At 38.6% G+C, this 19,129-nt stretch overlaps 1 protein-coding gene and 1 long non-coding RNA gene across 9 annotated transcripts in view; both read left to right on the top strand.

Moving 5' to 3' along the window:
• LOC129718467 (uncharacterized) overlaps nt 1–10,205 on the top strand; it is a 96,717-nt gene extending 86,512 nt beyond the window's left edge. The window contains exons 2-3 of the long non-coding RNA XR_008726910.1: nt 9,435–9,688; nt 9,741–10,205. This is a non-coding gene — a long non-coding RNA (uncharacterized LOC129718467). The remainder of the gene's footprint in view (nt 1–9,434; nt 9,689–9,740) is intronic.
• Nucleotides 1–19,129, top strand: part of LOC129718457 (syntaxin-binding protein 5) — a 1,078,665-nt gene that overhangs the window by 1,013,152 nt on the left and 46,384 nt on the right. The window lies entirely within an intron of this gene.

Raw genomic sequence — 19,129 nt, 5'->3', positions numbered from 1 at the left:
CATTCAGCGGCTTGCGCTTCTCCGCGATGTTGGGGATAATCTTCCCGTAAAAATTTACTGTTCCAAAATGATCTTATACCTTTCACGTTAGTGGGCGGTTTTAGGCTCTGAATGGCCTTAATATTTGCATTGGTGGGTTTTATGCCTTCCTCGTTAACTACATGGCCCAAATACTCCAGTTCCTTTTTCTAAAACTGACACTTAGACGGTTCTATTTTTAAGTTATGTTTACGCAAAGCGTGTAAACATTATGCATGTTTCGCAAGCTATCATTATGGTCGGTGATAGTGTCACCGAAAACTATAATATCATCGAGGTAGACGAATGCCTTTACATCTCCTATCTCAAAAAGGACAGTGTTCATAAGTTTTTGAAATGTTGAGGGACTGTTTTTCAACCCCATCGGCATTCGTGTAAATTCGAAGTGGCCCTTAGGAGTGCAAACGCCGTTTTGGCCGCATCTCGGCGGTCGATCGGGACTTGATAGAACCCCGATTTTAAATCAATTGAGGAGAAATATTTCGCTCCTCCAACATTATCCAATATCTCATTAATAAGAGGTATTGGGTAAACAAATGGTTTGGTGACTTCGTTCAAAGATCTGAAGTCGACCACAATACGATATCTCTTGTTACCGTCAGCATCCGGTTTTTTCGGTACGCATAATACCGGTGCATTCCAAGGGCTAGTGCTGGGTTTTATAATACCCTGCGCCCTCATTTCCTCGATTTTCTTATTTATGTGCCTTTTTGTGGCCTCTGGGAATCTATACTGTGTTTTGTTAATCGAGACTTCTGGCAGGTGCGCCAAATTTAAAGTCTGACGCAGCTTTCCGACGCGATCCGCACCCCTCACCTCGGGTACCAATTTGTGCTCGAGCAGATCGCAATCAAGTCTCGAGTCTAAGTCTACTTCCGTAAATTTCGAATCATCGGCCCGAGCCGGCGTATTATCACACAGCTCGTTTTGGCTCGTGTTAACCTCTTCGTCATTTCTTTCTCTCAGTTCGTTTTGAGTCAGTACTCTATATCTGGCTGCCATCAATATATGCCTGTTTAGTACCTCTTCCTTGGGCAAGCTCCACGGACTCAAGTCGTCCGGGCCCCTATTACATTGTTTCTTGAAACGATATAGTCAAAATTATTTCCTATCTGCAGTGTGTGCTTCTTTAAGAATTCAACGCCGATTATACCATCCGCTGGTAAATCGTTCATTAAGTGGAATTCTGTCGGAATCGTAAAGTCTCCGACTATTAAATCTAGTGTTACGGTCCCTAGGGTCTTCACGGCCCCTCGACCAATACCTTCAAAGACGTTGGTATTTTCCGCCTTAATAGGCACATCCATCCATTTTACTTTAATGCGCACTTATCATATTCGCACATGCGCCCGTATCTAAAATAAAGTTAATTGTGCTTCGCACATCTTGTCGAGCCAGCAGTGTGATCATTAGCCGCCTGCTGACATCGAAATAGACCCGCTTCGCCACACAAACACTATTATCTCTTATGTGGTTACATGCGGTTTCCCAGTCCGCTATTTCTATGCAGCTGGGCTCATCAGTGAGTTGCCACCAATCGGCATCATGGCATATCTCCGCATGATCGTCGTTGAAGTACTCCTGTGCGAACGGGTCCTTTATGCCTCGTTTTTCGTCTTTACTAAAACTTACATCCCTCTCGGGGTGATTTATACTGAAAATTCGCTTCGGAGGATAGCCGTAGGTTCGGGTGTTGTTTTGTCCTCCATGTCCATTATAATTAATATAGTTATGATACCTGGTGTGGGCGCTTCCGGTTACATTGCTGAAACATCTGCTTATGTTACTCATGTCATCATTTATGATTGGAAATTGATGGGGTACTCGGCTAGCACTGCCATCGAACCCCCAGCGATCTAGTTTTTTGACTGTGGGTACCCTCGGTTCATAGGCTGGCGGCCATATGAATCGTCGTACCTACCATTATTGTTATTGTAATTATTGTTGTTATATCTCCCCATGGGCGATCTACCTCTGAAGTTACCATTATTTCGTTCACCGTTGTAGTGGTCATACTGGCGTTTGGCATATCCGTCATTGCCGTATCCGCCATTATTGATATTGCTGCCCCCTGGTGATCTTCCCCTGTTATTACTACGATCGTTGTTATACGCGTCATGGCGCTGGTCGTCATATCGGTTACTACCATACCCGTCATCGGCATAAATATATTGGTTACTCTGTTGGTTGTTGTTGCGTACGCCGCCGCGTTGACGAGTTATCAAAACGAGTTTGCGAGTTATCAAAACGACCACTATTGCCCTGTTGATTGGCCTGATTATAGCCCTGTCCTCTTCCTTGATCTTGATTAGACCAGCCTCCGCGCGGCTGACCCCCATAATTATCGTTATTTTGTTGTCGCTCGTAACCTCTACTGGTATTTCCTATATAGGCGCGACCGTTATTGTTGTTATTATTACTGTTGTTATAATACTGAATGTTCGCTTGGCGCATGTACCCGCGCTCATTTCCGTTTCTCTCATAATCATTGCGCCTTTGATTATTGTTTGGCTGCTCGTCGCGGCCATTCCATTGCCTCCGACCCTGGTTTTGATCTCCCATACGTGATCTGCCACCCGACTGACATCTCCTTCCACTGCTCTCTTGCTGTTGGTCCAATAGGTCCAGACCCCGCATTGTCCTCTCTATACAGGCTAGCTGGTCGCACTCTTCAACCCTCTTTTCTAGCCATGTCATAAGGCTCTGCAGGCTCAGCTCCTGCTTCCCGCAAGCCATCTGTTTCAAGTTCTCGTTATTAAGTCCGCCTATAAAATGTATCCGGAGACTTTTCTCCATTACCACTGTGCCTCCTGCGCCCTCATACGAGTATAGCGCCTCCTGCAATTCGAGTGTCCTTTTCTTATACGCCGAGAATTCTTCGTTCGGCTTCTGGCGTAGTCCTTCTATCTTCTTAATGACTGTCTCGATTGATTCACTAGTCCCAAATTCTGTAATCAGGTTTTCTTTCACTTCTTCCCATGTGTTCGCTCTTATACGATGTAGTGCCGCGGCCGCTTTTCCTTTTAATTTCATAAGCACCACGTACACTAGCTGCTCCTCCGATCCATCCTTTGGAATTTTATTGGCAAAGTGTTGTATATGAAAGATAAACGCTTCCAACTCGTCTGCTGAGCCTTTGTACTCGGTGATGCATTGGATCGCCCTGTCGATTGGAAATTCTGCCATTTGTCTGTTGTTTAGTCTTCTCTGTATAGCAAAACTACTCTTTAGAAACCCGTTCCTTACGTTTTCTAAGTGTCTTTCGAAACTAGGAGTGTCCTGTGTGTTTATTTCCTTAATCCGAAGGCTGTCTTCCAAAAATTCTTGCTCTAATCTCTCTAGCTGTTTCAACCAGCCTGAACAATTCTCGTGCTTCTCGTTTTTATCTTCCTCAATTGACTCCCGTGCTTCTACGAGGGTCGACGAGAGAGGTGGATCCTCAAATACCATATGTTCTGTGAATTCTGTTTGGTTCGGGCACAACCGCCGAATTATTCAAGATTTTCAATGCCAAACACGCCTTCGATTGGACGAGTGTGTACTGGTCTGTCAATCTATTCCAATGATCTGATGGTAATTTAGAATTCTCGTATTCCTTCAAAATCTCTGTAATGTCATTAAGAGCATCACTTAGTAACTTTTTCCTATTCGTGACTGTTGCGCGCATTCTCGGCCTATTTATGTTATTACTCAGATTGTAATACTCCAGGCATATAAAATCTTTTAACTCTTTTAGTTTTGACATCAGTGACTGCTCCCGTTAATGAACATTATATATATCCCTCACTCACGATGGGATCAAGAAAAAAACAAACAAAAAAAAGATTCATTAGTTCTCACATACGAGAAAAGATCAGTCTATTAAAAAGATATAAAAAATGCCGTCGGCTATTTTCCCGTCGGTACGTTCACCCGTTCTCTTTTTTTTTCCTCGCTGACCGCGTCCAAGCGTCACGCTTAAATTTGTTTAATTTCTTTTCTGCCGACGTTGCAGAAGTCAGCCATTAAAATAATAACTGTTTACAATTGACATGTATAAACTCCGCCCATTTACTACGCTTTGCTCCTGTTAATGCTTCGTCGACGTCATAACTCGTCGTAGCATACCTCCTTGCTCCTTCTCGCCGTGCGGCCTTGACCGTGGCCCACTTTCGAACATATGTTTTCCCGTTTGAATGCTACCGTGTTGGTCAGCGTCAAGTTACGTGCCACTAGAGCCACTCGCGCAACCACATATGAATGTATTGACCGCGTTCTAAGTAACTCAGTGCGAGTTTGTTTACGTTTTATATTATTTTGTTTTTTTTTTTTCGTTTTCGCTCGCGGGTCTGCCGCCAGCTTTGCCGCTTTAATTATTAAAAGGTGAAGAATTAGCACGACTGTGATTCGCCCAATGTATTGTCGGAGGTCGCTTATGTGTTCTAATATGTGTCGCTCTCTACTTATCGTCAATGTATTTTGAATGGTTAATGTTTAAGAAAGAAAAAAATTTTCCGTTTAAAATATCAATAGATGTTTAATCACTCACCCGAATATTTTGGGTATGGAGCCGGCCATCGTTGTAGACATCTCTTCTATTCTATGCTAACGCTTCACACTCGCAACAATCACAAGCCGTACTTGGGTAAAACAGTAAGCGATTTTTTTTTGGTGCACAAACTGATAACAAGGCAACGGGCCTTCCAGCTGTTGCTTAATCTCTTTATAATCAAACACTAAACATTAAATTCTTTGTTGACTCGTTTACCGTCTGATATTTCCGTGTTTCGTAATTGTTCCTTCGCCACTTCAGCAAGCTGCTGTCGATGGAAGACTGTATTTTCACCAATGTTCTTCCTTACTATTTTTCTGCTGTTTTTCCCTTGTTTCGCGTGCACAATTTTTTCCGAACTTTGTCTTTGTCCACCTCACATAGGTGGTTTTGACCGCCTTTCCTAACTGTCAATTATGCTCTACAGCTCGTTTTTTTTTTCATTCAATATTACACTGTCACTTATTCCATAGTTCGATCGAAATCCGTTCACCGACGAATCATACACTTTTTTGCGGCTATTGTTTTTTTTTGTTTTCACGAGCTCACTTCTTACAATTTCGCTCCGACAATTACAACTAGATTCGCGGAACTTTTATTCTACCACCGATATTAAACTTATCACAATTTTGGCTATTGCACAATTCAAACTTCCTATGTCCGACGTCTCAAAATTTTTACTTCAAACTATTTTATCGCGTTTCCTTCGTTTGCGAACACTACTTAACTTTTCTGACTTTATACTACTTTGCGCGGTCCGTTTCCTTTTCTAAAAAAAAACCGTCTGTCACCAAAAATGTAGGTAACAACCTACCAGGATTGTGTGATATACTCCAAACACAACCTGTACACGTTCATACGCGGAATCACCTCAAGAAATATGAAAAGGGATTAATTTTATTAAATAACAATTTTTCCTTAAATACGACCCTGTGTAACTCAGAGCGGAGAGTCTCTTCCCCTCCGGCCTGAGTTATCGCCTATCTAGCGGTTCTGTTCTAACCTATAGTATTTATTACTCTGTTGCGTTTTTCGAGTAGAATTTTAGTACATATTATTATACCGCGGCGTTATAGAGCGCGTGCATCGGGGCACGTGCGAGAGCGTATAATATTTGTTCGCGCGCTACTTGTGAGTATCCGAGAGCGCGCAAGCTCTCGGTACCGTGCGCAACCATGAGCGCCTAAGGGTAACCGTGAGTGACGCTGTGCCTCCGGCTTCTGTTTTGCTTATAGTTAAATTGAAAAGGTAAAACATTGTGTGGCTTGCTCGTTAGGATATTTACATTTCGTTAGCCACCGATCGTTCGACGCTTTATAACTAGGACGCGTGGTTATTGATTTCAACGACTAATAATAAGAATGTTTTGTTCTGTTCGGTTGAGTTTATAATACAGAAAATGCCTTGATGTCGTTCTGTTCAGCCAACAATTCATAATAAAGAATGCTCCAGAATGCTATGTTATTGCAAGGTGTTTCCTGCGAGTGAAGTGAACTCTGTGGCAAGCTAATGCTCTAGTTCATGTTAAAATTGTTTTGATTCTCTACAGTATTGAGTAAGCTCGGCAGCAAACTATGGTTCCTAGCCTGAATTCTGATGCATCGTGACGGAACATTGGGTAATCTTCGCGGGGTGTGACGTCACAACACATGTCCTGTGAAAGAGAGTAAAAATTTTCGCTGTGCGAATTGTAACGGCAACCATATGTCGAATTTTTATCAATACCCAGCCCGTTTAGCAATTGTTAAGGCAAGGCAAGGTAAACAAAATTCAAAACAAACTTCGAAACAAGATTCTCCAAGCGTACCAGTGACGCTTAGTTTACCTACTCCTTTGCATACCCGTTTAACTTATGCACAGGTTACAGGTAGTTCGAACATTATACCGCCTAGTGTTGGTAGTTCGAAAATGACCGTTAATATGGGTAAGCAAAACACGCTAGAAAATAATTGTACACCTATTACCCCAGCTAATATTGCTACCGAAAATATTTTTTCCAATGTCAACTGCCTGGGGTCTATTACGGCAGGTAAACTTTCTTTTTTGCAACAGGCAATGTTCGATCTTATGAACGCCATGTTGCAGGCAAAATCAATGTTTGAAGCCATTCAAATAGGCACAAATTTTACTATTAAGATTGTTTTTAGTTTAAAATTTAGCAATGATTTTAAATAAAACAATTAAAATATTGAATTGGAATGCTCGCTCATTGAAGGCCAATGAGAATGAGCTTTTTAATTTTTTAACAGTAAATAATGTGCATATTGCAATTATTACTGAAACATTTTTGAAACCTAACATTAAATTGAAATATGATCCCAATTACGCTAAACATCGTTCATGGAATAATTCTCAAAGTAATTCCAATGGAAAAATTTTATTCAATGATTGTTCTTCAGGATACTATTCTATTTTGACTCCGAATAGTCCCACATGCTTTTCTTCTGTAAGAAACCCATCAACAATTGATTTGGTGCTAACAGATCAAAGTCATGTATCACACATGCTGACTTTGATTCTGACCATCTTCCAATAACTTTTTCTTTATCACATGAATCAGTTTTAAACCCTATGAGCTCTGTTTTTAATTATAACAAGGCTAATTGGGAAAGATACAAAACTCATAATGAGAGAAATTTCAATAATGAGCTTGATTTGCAAAACGAAGTGAATATTGATTCCGCTTTGGAAGCATTAAAATGTGCAATTGTTGATGCCAGGAATTACTCTGTTCCAAAGGCTCAAGTGAAATTTGATTCACCAAAATTGACGAAAATCTTCAACTTCTAATTCGTTTGAAAAATGTCCGCAGACGTCAATATCAACGTTCTCGTGACCCTGTTTTTAAAACTATTTATAAAGATTTACAGAAAGAGATTAAACATAGATTTACTCTTCTGAGCAATCAAAATTTTGAAACTAAAGTTGAAAAATTGAAACCATATTCAAAACCTTTTTGGAAGCTGTCGAAAATTCTTAAGAAACCTTCAAAGCCTATACCAGTTTTAAAAGATGGTGAACGTTTTCTCGTATCCAATGAACAAAAGGCTCAAAGACTTGCTCAGCAGTTTGAGAGTGTTCATAACTCAAATTTGAATTTTTTGAGTCCAATTGCAAATGAAGTCACACGTCGATTTAATTTTATTTCTTCCCAGAATTTTTTACCTGCAGAAATAATTGAAACTATCTTAAATGAAATTAAATCAATTATTAAAAATTTCAAAAATATGAAAGCACCTGGTGACGATGGAATCTTTAATATACTAATCAAACATCTCCCTGAGAGCACAATGGAATTTTTAGTGAAAATTTTCAATTGCTGCTTCAAAATTGCATATTTTCCCAAATTATGGAAAAATGCAAAAATTACTCCAATTTTAAAACCGGATAAGAACCCAGCTGAAGTTTCAAGTTATCGACCAATCAGTTTGCTTTCTTCAATAAGTAAACTGTTTGAGAGAATTATTCTTAACAGAATGATGTCACACATTAACGAAAATTCAAGTTTTGCAAATAAACAGTTTTGATTTCGCCATGGGCATTCCACTACTCATCAATTGCTCAGAGTTACTAATATGATACGAGCTAACAAATCTGAAGGTTATTCCTCTGGAGCTGCTCTTTTAACATAGAAAAAGCATTCGACAGTGTTTGGCATAAAATTTTGATTGCGAAATTGCAAACTTTTAATTTTCCAATTTTCCTAATCAAAATTTTGAAAAATTATCTTACTGATCGAACTCTGCAGGTTGTCTATCAGAATTCAAAATCTGATAGATTTCCTGTCAGAGCAGGTGTACCTCAAGGTTCAGTCTTGGGTCCAGTCCTGTACAACATATTCACTTCAGATCTTCCTCATTTGCCTCCAGGATGCACAAAGTCATTGTTCTGCGATGACACAAGCATTTCCGTAAAAGGAAAAAGTCTTCGTGTCATATGCAGTCGATTGCAGAAAAGTTTAGATATTTCTTCTTCCTAATTGCAAAAGTGGAAAATCTCTCCCAATGCTTCTAAAACTCGAATGATAATTTTTCCGCATAAGCCTAGGGCTTCTTTCCTCAAGCCAAACAATAATCACGTTGTCAAGATGAATGGGGTTATTTTAAGTTGGTCTGACAAGGTTAAGTACTTGGGACTAATTTACGATAAAAAACTTATTTTCAAAGAGCACATTGAGAGTATACAAGCTAAGTACATCAAATATACGAGATGTTTATATCCTCTCATTAACAGGAATTCTAAACTTTGTTTAAAGAACAAACTTTTGATTTACAAACAAATTTTTAGACCAGCAATGCCTTATGCTGTACCGATCTGGTCAAGTTGCTGTTCCAAAAGGAAGAAAACGCTCCAAAGGATTCAGAATTCAATTCTGAAAATGATTTCGAAGCGTCCTCCTTGGTTTGGTACACTCGAATTACATAGACTTACTGGTGTTGAACCATTAGAAGCTATATCGAATAACATTATTAACAATTTTCGACAAAAATCGTTGCAATCCTCAATTGCTACGATAAGCTCTCTTTATAGCCAATAAGTTAGCAATTAAGTTAGTTGTAAGTTTACTTCCCCTTTTCTGACAAGTAGGTTTAAATCCCTACGAATGATAAGTCCTAATTGTGAAAGCAAACAAATCCTAACAATTAAAATTACAAATTTCCAACAGTGTTGAGAAGTCACCATTTGTGATTGGACACACATACTCATTATTTACTAATATTTATCATAAATACTTAAGCTACTAACAAATCCCCCCCTTAAAAAAAAATGACCCTGGACACCATTTTGAATTTAAAGACGAGCACTTTTAATTTCTGGAAAACAACCAAAATAACTAAATACCTCTCAATATGGGTATTTACAGTGTCAGATTGATGCCAGAAAAACAGTTGGAAATGACCGAATCCCACCCAATATGAATATATTCAAAGATAAGGCGGTGTGCAGAAGCCAAAAGTCGAGGATTTGTTATTTGACTTTAATCATATCCTATGGCCGATTTGTAGTGCATTTGCAGACTTTGAACACATCAATCAATCAATTAATGAGTTTGGAACGTTCAAATAGAACGATACCATATTTAAATTATGTTGCGGCCACATATATCGATCAAAGCAGGTATATTTACTTATTTATTTATTTATAAGCAACTAACAACAGACATAAATAGCTAGTCCTAATGGTTAATAATATAAAACACTACGAAACAGAGAAATAAATTTTGAGCGTAAAACTCGATGCGATAGATGAAAATCAAAGGCAGATGAAACTCGGTTGAAAGCTCGCTGAATACTAGTGATGGCACCGTTAGCACTGTAGTTAGTGCGGCGGAAAGGTAGTTGCAGAGTAGATGACCTCCGCAGGTTTCTAGATGGCGCGTTTAGGTTGATCAAGCGGAGAATGGCTGGGCAATCGATCCGGGATGTCAAAACGTCCGACACTACCATGGCGCGTGCTGTTTCTCGACAAAGCTGGAGAGTATCGAGCTGGAGAAGCTGGCAGCGGTCCTCATATCGGGTATTGCGCATGGGCTGTCGCCAGGGGAGCATTCTAAGTGCGTAACGCACAAACCGGCGCTGGATGCTTTCGATGCGATGAATTGCGTTGTTGTAGTGAGGAATCCAGACAGTAGAGCAAAATTCTAGCGAGGACCGAACAAGTGAGTAGTAGAGTGTCGTTAAACATTGTATATTTCTAAAGTCCCGCGTCAAGCGACAAATCACACCTAGTTGCCTAGAGGCTTTAGCAACAATGAACGATATATGTTGCTTGAAGGTGAGTTTGGAATCAAGGAGGACTCCAAGATCCTTGACGTGTTCGACTCTCTGTATTGGAGTCCCATCCAATGTGTAATCGAAATGTAGTGGGCGTACTTTCTGGTAAACGTTATCACAGAGCATTTATCGGGGTTTAGTATCATGCAATTCAACTCACACCAGCGTGCAAATAAGTTGAGCTGTTGTTGAAGATGAGTGGCGTCTTCGACGTTTTTGATTTCATTGAACAGTTTCAAGTCATCAGCGAAGGCAAGGCGGGGACATTTTAGCGAGTGATGTACGTCATTGAAATACAACAAAAATACCAGCGGGCCAAGATGACTACCTTGGGCAATCCCGGAAGTAGCAACAAATGATTCCGAAATTTCGTCGCCGATTTTTACTCTAAGAGTTCGTCCTCGCAGGTAGGATTCGAACCAGTGGAGCAAGTTGCCACTAAATCCGTAGCGGTCGAGTTTGGCAACAGTGATTTGATGATTTACTTTATCGAACGCAGCTGAAAGGTCCGTGTAAATCACATCGGTTTGACATCGTTTGTCGAAGCTATCAAGCACGTAACTAGTCAGGCAAAGCAAGTTTGTAGCACAGGAACGTTTAGGAAGAAATCCGTGTTGGTCGTCCGCAATAGAGCATTGGCAATGAGAAAAAACTGGTTGGAGGACGACTAGCTCGAATAGCTTCGAAATTGCACACAAAGCCGAAATCCCTCTATAATTGTCTATTTTCGAGCGATCGCCTTTTTTGTGGACCGGAAACAAAAAGGCCTGTTTCCAAGTTGTGGGAAATCTACCAGTAGCGAGTGATAAGCGAAACAAGTGAGAAAGCGGTGTGACCAAACCAGTAATGCATTTTTTAAGTAGCGTTGCTGGAATACCATCCGGGCCTGGGGAGTATGAATGTTTCAATTTACTAACAGCGGCGAGGATAGCATTGTCGTCAATGTTGACCGAGGCGATGGAGCGGCCAGGGAAAGGAACGTTATTAGCAGCATCAGAAATGTCCCTATCCGTTGGTGTATCGTTGCTGAACACGCTTGAAAATTTGACTGCGAACATTCTGCAAATAGAGGCAACATTATCCGCTTTCTTACCAGCGAATTCCATCGTGGATGGAAAGCCTGATTTCTTCCGTTGTTCGTTGACAAAGTTCCAAAATTTCTTTGGATCGGCTCGCAGTTTACCTTCTATATGTAGTCTGTAGTTAGAATAGCACCGTCGGCGAAGTCTCTTATAATCGTGGTTTAACTGTCAGTAGTGTTCGCGAAGTATAAGGGCACCACTCGCTGAGAACCTCTTCAACGCAGAATTTTTTAACGTTTTTAAGCGTCGCAAAGCCGGTGTCTGCCACGGACGATATTTCTGCGATCGGTTCCGTGTTTTAGGGACGAAAACTTCTATCAGACCGTTTAAAATGCCGGAAAAATCGTTCACAGCCGAATCGATGTCAGTTGAATTTAAAATTCCAACCCAATCGACAGATAGTAACGCATTTATCAAACCGTCGAAGTCGGCTCGCCGAAAGTTGAAATTAAATCGAGTGAAAGGTTCCCGGTAGTCGATTTTGAATCGATCGTCGAGAGACAAAACAAGTGCCGGGTGATGAAGAACGTTTTGCCTTTCTCCTAGAAAGGTATAGCAATCACTGGAAAAACCAAAGGTATAAAAGTGGTCCCAATGGCCGAATGTCATATACCACTCGAACCCTTTCGACGAACTGAGCATTTTCTGTATGTATGTATGTATGTGTGTATGTGTGTGTGTGTGTGTGTGTATGTATGTATGTACAACTATTTTTTCTCACTCACTTTTCTCAGAGATGGCTGGACTGATTTTCATAAAATTAATTGCAAATGAAAGGTCTAGTTGCGCCATAGGTTGCTATTGAATTTCATTGTAATCGGATTTTTAGTTTAGAGGTTATGTATCAAAATGTAAAAACCACGAAACATCAATATCTCAGAAACCACACAACCGATTTTAAAAAAATTGGTTTCAAAAGATCGGGCTGTCTCCAGAACCCTTAACTTTTGAATTTCGTAATGATTGAACATATGGTTCAAAAGTTATGTAAAGAAAAGTTATCCTGAGGTTGTTTAAACTCACTCATTTTTCTCAGAGATGGCTGAACCGATTTTCACAAAATTAGTGTCAAATGAAAGGTATAGTTGCCCCATAGGTTGCTATTGAATTTCATTGAAATCGGATTGTAACTTTGTCCGTTGTTCATGAAAATGTGAAATCACATAATGAAAGTAAACATATTGACTTCCTCCTAACGATCACTGGCTAATTAAAAGGTAGAAAAGTGATCCAAATGGCCGAATGTCATATACTACTCGACTCAGTTAGACGAATCGAGCATTTTCTGCATATAAGCATGTATAGGTCTATATGTTTGTGTGTGGGTGTGTACGTGTGTATGTGCACCTTTTTTCGCACTCACTATTCTCAGAGATGGTCTAACCGAACAGATTTCAATAAAATTAATTGCAAATGAAAGGTCTAGTTGCCCTATAAGACCCTATTGAATTTTATTGTAATCTGATTTCTAGTTTAGAGGTTATGTATCAAAGTGTAAAAATCACGAAACATCAATATCTCAGAAACCACACATCTGATTTGATTTAAATTAGTTTCAAATGAACGGGCTACCTTAAAAACCCTTAACTTTTGAATTTTATGAAGATTGAACATGTGGTTCAGAAGTTATGGAAAGAAACGTGTTCTGGAGACTATTTAATCTCACTCATATTTCTCAGAGATGGCTGGCCCGATTTTTATAAAATTAGTGTCATATGAAAGGTCTTGTTGCCCCATAAGACCCTAATGATTTTTTTTACAAACGGATTATTACTTTGCCTGTTATGTTTAAAAATGTGAAATCCAGCTATGAAAAGAAACATATTCCAAGACAACTTACTTGGACTCACTCATATTTCTCAGAGATGTTTGACCCGATTTCCACAGAAGTAGTATCAAATAAAAGGTCTACCTACCTCATAACACCCTATTGAATTTTGCAGTAATCGGACTGTAACTTCGTCTGTAATGTATCGAAATGTGAAAATCACGAAACTTCATTATCTTAGAAACTACACAACCGATTTGAACACTATTGATATCAGTTGAACGGGCTAGTTAAGGGTTAACTGATGAATTATGATTGAACACGTGGTTTCAAAGTTTGGCTGCCCCATACGTTTCCTTTTCATTTGATTGTAATCAAACTTAAGCAAGCGTTATGTTTTAATTTGTAAAACAACGAAAGTCTATTATCTCAAGTAATACACGACTTATTTGAACATAACTAGTGTCATACAAATGAGTCATCTCTCAAACTTACAAATAACAAACTTCATAACAATTTGATATGCTGTTTAAAAGTTTTAGAAAGAAAAGAAATTCAAAGGCTATTCGACACTTTACCTGCTTCGATCAATATATATGGCCTCAACATGATTTAAATGTGGTATCGTACTATCTGAACGTTCCCGGCATCGCTCGTGATTAAATTGTTCGTAACTAAGAGTCATTGCTTTTATTTCGCTATTTCTTAAGTACTAACATTACGTCAAATTTCATATCTTATACTTTAATTACAACATCAATATTTTAGAACCCAAAGAGTGGATAAACATTTATTGGATTTAAGCATTCATGTAAATCTATTTTTACAAATAATAAGTCTGACCGCTAGGTGGATTAATTTAGGTTTTTATTGCATGGTAATACATGTTTGAAATTATGGCACATTCCAGAAATACATAATTGTCGTTACAAACTAAGAGGCGCAGCAACGCGGGCTGGGTATCATCTATTTTATAGATATAGAAAAAGAAGAAGAAGATTTATCGCAAGAATTTCGCAAATCAACGTTATGCGATGAAACATTTACATTGGTCATGGTAGTGATCTATCGTAGTAGTTTGTGCGAGGTAACCAGTGCAGTTATTAGCTAACGGGTGACAGCTGAAATTTTGTTGCTCTCCAGTTGTTTTTGCACACCAAGGAACATGAAATCATACAGAAATCTTCGACAGGACTGTTCTGAAGCAGATTCGTTGGATTGGGTAAAGAGTGTCCGGGACCAAATTGCATCACAAAAAAATTGGTATTTTCCACTCATTCAACCAATCGCCTTCTAAGGTAGTAAAATAAAACAGGGTATTTTATATATTTTTTGCCTTTCTCCTAGTAAAATAAAACAGGACATTTTATATATATTTTGCCTTTCTCCTAGAAAGGTATAGCAATCACTTGCAAAACCGAAAGTAAAAAAGAGCTCCAAAGGGCCGAATGGCATATATCACTCGACTCAGCTCGACGAGCTGAGCATTTTCTGTATGTGTGTGTGTGTGTGTGTGTGTGTGTGTGTGTAAGTGTGTGTGTGTAAGTGTGTGTGTGTAAGTGTGTGTGTGTATGTGCAGATTTTTATTCTCACTCACTTTTCTCAGAGATGGCTGGACCGATTTCCATGAAATTAATTGCAAATGAGAGGTCTCGTTGTCCCATAAGACCTTATTGAATTTCATTGTAATCGGATTTTTGGTTCAGTGGTTAGGTATCAAAATGTAAAAATCATGAAACATCATTATCTCAAAAACTACACAACCGATTTGAACAAAATTGATTTCAAGTGTACGGGCTACCTTAAATACCCTTAACTTTTGAATTTCATGAAGATTGAACTTGTAGTTCAAAAGTTATGACAAGAAACGTGACTACTTAATCTCACTCATGTTTCTCAGAGATGGCTGAACCGATTTTCATTAAATCAATGTCAAATGGAAGGTCTAGTTGCCCCATAAGACCCTATTGATTTGTTTTGCAATCAGACTATTACTTTGCCTATTATGTTTAAAAATGTGAAATCCAGCTATGAAAAGGAACATATTCCGAAGACTACTTGAACTCACTCACTTTTCTCAGAGATGGCTGACCCGATTTCCACAAAATTTGTGTCAAATGAAAGGTCTAGCTGCCTCATGACACCCTATTGAATTTTGCTGTAATCGAACTGTAACTTCGTCTGTAATGTACCGGAATGTGAAAATCACGAAACTTCATTATCTCAGAAACTACACAACGGATTTGATCAATATTATTATCAGATAAGCGGGCTAGTTTAAGGTTAACGGATGAATTATGGTTGAACATGTGGTTTCAAAGTTAGGCTGCCCTATTTTCATTTGATTATAATCGAACTTAAGCAACCGTTATGTATTAAATTGTTAATAAAACAACGAAAGTCTATTATCTCAAAGATTACATGACTTATTTGAGCATAACTACGAACGAGTCGAACGAGTCATCTCTCGAATTACAGATAACAAGCTTCATTACAATTTGAAGTGGCTCAAAAGTTATGGAAAGAAAAGAAATTAAAATATTTAAAACTACACCTGCTTTGATCGATATATGTGGCCTCAACATATTTTAAATGTGGTATAGTACTATTTGAACGTTCCAAATTCATTGATTCCTTGCGATGTGTTTAAAATCTGAAAATGCACGACGAATCGGTCGTATGATATGATCAAAGTCGAATAACAAATCGTTTGAAATGATTGGTTTTATCGAAATGACAACATCCTCGACTTTTGGCTTCTGTACATCGCCTTAATTCTGAATATATACTAGAATCACATGTTCCTGGGAAACAGCCGAAAATGATCGAATAACACCCAATACCGGAAGTCGCCATCTTAGAATTCAAAATGGTATCTGTGGTCGATTTCAGCTCCTGTGTATCATGCTAGATCCGGATGTTATATTGGGTGGAAATCGACCATTTTTGGCTGATTTCCAGAAACCGGAAGTTGCCATCCTACAATCTAAAATGTTGCCTAAGGTCGATTATGGAACATATTTGTTACCTCTTAAAACACCCTAAATTTGGTTCCATTTACTCGGTTAGTTCTCGAGATGTGCAGAAATTTGTGTTTCATTTGTATGGAACCCCTCCCTTCCAGAGAAGGGAGTGGCGTCCAACTATTATGGACATATTTGTAACCCCTTAAAACATCCACATGCCAATTTCGGTTTAAATTGCTTGGTTTGTTCTTAAGTTGTGCAGAAATTAAAGTTTCATTTGTATGGGACCCCTCCCTTCCAGAAGAGGGAGGGGTCTCAAACTATCATAGGAATCTTTATTGGCACCGAAAATCCCTAAACAAATTTTCACGTCGATCGACTCGGTAATTTTCGAGCCTATTTGGATCAGACAGACAGGCAGACAGACCGGACTGCATTTTTATATGTATAGATTACAACATCAATATTTTAGAACCTTTTATATGTATAGATTACAACATCAATATTCAAGAACCTAAAGAGTGAATATATATTCTATTTTTACAAATAAAAGTTCGAATGAGAAAGGCTGGGTCTGACCGCTAGGTGGATTAATTTAGGTTTTACGAGTGGATCCGGTGCGTAAGCCAAGGGCGGTGCCGTGTCGTTAGTGCTGACGAAACAGAGATCTAGACAACGGCCGTTCTCGTTTGCTTTACAATTGATTTGCTGCAGTCCTGCGGCGCTGTAACCGTCCAACAGATCCAGCAGTAAGGTATAGTTTGAATAGTCTTTGAATTTCTTTTCTTTCCATAACTTTTGAGCCACGTATCAAATTGTTATGAAGTTTAATATTTGTAAGTTTGAGAGATGACTCGTTTGTATGACACTAGTTATGTTCAAATAAGTCATGTAATTTTTGAGATAATAAACTTTCGTTGTTTTATTAACAATTTAATACATAACGGTTGCCTAAGTTCGATTAGAATCCAATGAAATGGGAATGTATAGGGCAGCCAAACTTTAAAACCACGTGTTCAGTCATAATTCATCAGTTAACCCTTAACTAGCCCGCTCATCTGATAATAATATTAATCATATCAATTGTGTAGTTTCTGAGATAATGAAGTTTCGTGATTTTCACATTTCGGTACATTGCAGACGAAGTTACAGTCCGATTACAGTAAAATTCAATAGGGCGTTATGAGGCAGCTAGACTTATTAATTGACACTAGTTTTGTGGAAATCGGGTCAGCCATCTCTGAGAAAAGTGAGTGAGTTCAAGTAGTCTTCGGAATATGTTCCTTTTTATAGCTGGATTTCACATTTTCAAACATAACAGGCAGAGTAATAGTCCGATTGCAAAACAAATCAATACGGTCTTATGTGGTAATTGGACCTTCCATTCGACACTGATTTTATGAAAATCGGTCCAGCCATCTCGGAGAAGCATGAGTGAGATCAAACAGTCTTTAGAACACGTTTCTTGTCATAACTTTTGAACCATATGTTCAATCTTAATAAAATTCAAAAGTTAAGGGTATTTAAGGTAGCCCGTTCATATGAAATCAATTTTGTTCAAATCGGTTGTGTAGTTTTCGAGATAATGATGTTTCATGGTTTTTAAATTTTGATACATAACCTCCAAACTAAAAATCCGATTAGAATAAAAATGAATATGGTCTTATGGCACAACAAGACCTTTCATTTGCAATTAATTTCATGGAAATCGGACTAGCCATCTCTGAGAAAATTGAGTGAGAATAAAAATCTGCACATACACACACATATACACACACATACACACACACACATACAAAAAAAGCTCAGCTCGTCGGGCTGAGTCGAGTGATATATGCCATTCGGCCCTTTGAAGCACTTTTATACTTTCGGTTTTGCAAGTGATTGCTATACCTTTCTAGGAGAAAGGCAAAACCCAAACTAATCCACCTAGTGGTCAGACCCAGCCACATTTACATTAACGCTTCAATCCAATAAATGCATATTCACTCTTTAGGTTCTAAAATATTGATGTTGTAATCTATACATATAAAATGCAGTCCGGTCAGTCAGTCTGTCTGTCTGTCTGTCTAATCCATATAGCCTCGAAAACTACCGAACCGATCGACGCGAAAATTTGTATGTAGGGGTTTTTGGTGCCGATAAAGGTTCAAAAAGTTCGATACCACATTTAAATTATATTGATGCCACATATATCGATCCAAGCAGGTATAGTTTTAAATAGTCTTTGAATTTCTTTTCTTTTCATATCTTTTGAGCCACATATCAAATTGTTATAAGGTTTGTTATTTGTGTGTTTGAGAGATGACTCGTTCGTATGACACTAGTTATGTTCAAATAAGTCATGTAATCTTTGAGATTATTGACTTTTGTTGTTTTATTAACAATTTAATACAAACGGTTGCTTAAGTTCGATAATAATCCAATGAAATGGGAACGTATAGGGCAGCAAAACTTTGAAACCACGTTTTCAATCATAATTCATTAGTTAACCCTTAACTAGCCCGCTCATATGATAATAATATAATCAAATCGGTTGTGGCTTCAGTGCATCATAACAATCCCGGGAATACCCATATTGGGTGGTATTTGGTCACTTTCCGCTGTTTTTCAGAAACCGAAAGTCGCCATCTTAAAATTCAAAATGGTATCTGTGGTCGATTATAGCTCATGTGTATCATTATAGGTCCGGATATTATTATGTTGGGTGGAAATCGGCCATTTTTGGCGTTTTTCCATAAACCGAAAGTTTATCTTCCAATCCAAAATGTTGCCTGAGGTCGAATATGGGACATATTTGTTACCACTAAAAACATTCACCTGCCAAATATAATTTCATTTAGTTGATTAAATCGCGAGATGTGCAGAAATTTCTGCCTCATTCGTATGGAACCCCTCCCTTCCAGAAGAGGAAGGGGCGTCGAAAAATTATGCACATATTTGTTACTTCTAAAACATTCACATACCGG

Source organism: Wyeomyia smithii, chromosome 1, assembly GCF_029784165.1.
Source record: "Wyeomyia smithii strain HCP4-BCI-WySm-NY-G18 chromosome 1, ASM2978416v1, whole genome shotgun sequence".
NCBI lineage: Eukaryota > Metazoa > Arthropoda > Insecta > Diptera > Culicidae > Wyeomyia > Wyeomyia smithii.
The sequence above is the reverse complement of the archived record's forward strand: the minus strand, read 5'-3'. Positions and strand labels throughout refer to the sequence as shown.